Genomic DNA, 2,676 nt, shown 5'->3' with positions numbered 1-2,676 from the left:
AACCATGTTTTCCACATATTCATGCATTCTAATTTCAAGTACAGTACATATGCATTGCTTTCACCACTTACTTTGGGGCATTTTGTCCCCTTTTATTATTTGCTCTTTTTCTTTTCTTTTTCTCCTTTATTTTTCTTTTTTTTTATATTATTTTTTTTCTTTTATTTTTCTCAATGCATATGATTAAAGTATTGAATGTATGAATATATTCTCAACATTCTTTCACATTTTCAGAAAATTCTAACATACTCAATTCTCAAACCAAATGTTTCCAAACCCACTTTTCCCACACTTAAATCATAAGCACTCTCACTAGTCTAAGCTAATTAAGGATTCAAATTAAGGACATTATTGTTTTTCGCTTAGAGTTAATGATGTGCTAAATAAAAAGAACAAAGGGGGTACAATAGGCTCAAAATTGGTTTGCAAGGGATAATGAAAGGTAAGGCCATATGGGTATGTAAGCTCAGTGAAATAAAAGCCTCAATCATATAAGTGCATGTATACATCAAATTATGAAAATATAGAATTAGGCAAGACAAAGATCACATTTTTTTGAGAGAAAAACACACATCAAAAATAAAATATTGGTTGAAAATGCAACCAATTCAAATAGGCTCAAAATCTCACAGGTTTTGTGTGTTCGAGCTCTAAACCATGTTCCAGTATAATATCTCTTCAAACAAGTGTAACATTAAATTTTATTCAAATTAGTGAAATTCTCTAAAAATTTTCTTGAAAAAGAAAATATTACTTCAACCAAGTGGTAAAATATGCAAAAAATCAAACAAATATGCAATCAAACATGCAAATGCAACAATGAACAAACAAATAAAATAAAAATTTTGGTGTTGAGTCAGGAAATAACTAACCCATGGAGATCGGTATCGACCTCCCCACACTTAAAGATTGCACCGTCCTCGGGGTATGCTGAGATGTGCAGGTGGACGGGTTGCTCCAACTGACGCTTGTAGATGGAGGCCCCCTAGGTGGAGATCTCTTGGTTCTTTTCCTTGCTGGTGTCTTGTCAGTGGCCTTCTCTTTTCCTTTCTTGGTACCCATGCCTAAGGAAGAAGAAAAAGGAAGAGTGTGGAATATTGAAAACTAAGACCAGAAGGGAGGAAATTCCAAGTGATAAGGAATGCCAAAGGAAAGATGATAGTCCATCTACATGGTAGCTACAACATGTAGGGAAGACAACAATAAGGATTAAAAAGGGCAATTCAAAATAATTAGATGCAAGAGGCTAAAAACATGCAAATAATAGGCATGAGAAGCATAGCTCAAGCATCAAGTAATAAATGTGCCAAATTAAAGAGCATGTGTAATGATGACAATTGTGAATGATAATCCTAAATACATTGGGTGTGCAAGTTAAAATAGGGATGAAAATAATATAATCCAAATGTATATGAGAATCATAAGTAAATGTCAATTGTCAAATCTCTTCTCTGAGTAGCCACGTGCTCAAATAAAATAAGGCACTTATCCAAATAAAACTCCAACACCAATGAGAATAATGCAATGAATGAAATATGCAAATAAATGAAGTAAAATAAAATGAGAGGGAAAAATGATGAGAAGAAGAAAAAGAAAGTGAGAAAGGAGAGAGAAGGAAGAAATTAGGATTAGAAAAGAGAAGATAAGAAAATTGGCACTAATCTGGATAGGTTGTGCGACGCTGGCGACGCGGTCGCGTGGGTGACGCGGTCGCGTGGTGCGCGATAAGGTTGGGTGACGCGGACGCGTGGGGCACGCGATCGCGTGACTCGATTTGTGCTAGTGGCGCGAGTGCAGCCTCGCGGTCACACAACTCTCTGTTCAAAATTCAGTATTGCCAAAATCCAGGGTGACGCGATCGCATGGTCGACGCGATCGCACGGGTGGCCTTATTTCCAATATGACGCGGACGTGTGGGTGACGCGTTCGCATGGCCGGGCTTATGCTGCTAGCACGGATCCAGCCCAATTCCAGCTTAACTTTCGGCCATGCATTCTTTTGACGTCGAAATCCTGGTCACGCGACCGCGTGGGTGACGCGGTCGCGTGGGAGGCCATTATTCCCAGGTGACGCGGTCGCGTCGGCGACACGGTCACGTGGGGTGATTTGTGCCATTGGCACGCCTCCAGCCCTGCTCCTGCATAACTCTCTGTTCAATTTCTTTTCCTCCTAACGCACTCGTGACGCGGACGCGTCAGCGATTGCCGCGTCGCGTGCGTGCTCTTTTTTTTTTATCTGAAAAATGAAGAATGCAGTGTTAAGATGAATGTTATGCAAAACTCCAGGTTCAATATAATAAAATAAAATAAAATAAAACTAGAAAACAAATAAAACTAAATAAAAATGAAAAAGGAACAATCATACCATGGTGGGTTGTCTCCCACCTAGCACTTTTAGTTAAAGTCCTTAAGTTAGACATTTGATGAGCTTCCTGTTATGGTGGCTTATGCTTGAACTCATCCAGGAATCTCCACCAGTGTTTATGATTCCAGTAACCTCTGGGGTCCCAAACTAGGCATGTAAAGCCCTTGAGCAGCTTCAAAAAGATTCTTAGGCTCCCGGGGTGTTGGATGTCAGAACAGATTCCAGGATCCCAAACCTGGCTTTTACACCCGTTTTTATCTCGATCTGCATTTTTTCAGCCGGGTGAAAGGTGATCTGAATTCTCACTGCAGC

Source organism: Arachis hypogaea, chromosome 16 (assembly GCF_003086295.3).
Source record: "Arachis hypogaea cultivar Tifrunner chromosome 16, arahy.Tifrunner.gnm2.J5K5, whole genome shotgun sequence".
Taxonomy (NCBI): Eukaryota; Viridiplantae; Streptophyta; class Magnoliopsida; order Fabales; family Fabaceae; genus Arachis; species Arachis hypogaea.
The sequence above is the reverse complement of the archived record's forward strand: the minus strand, read 5'-3'. Positions refer to the sequence as shown.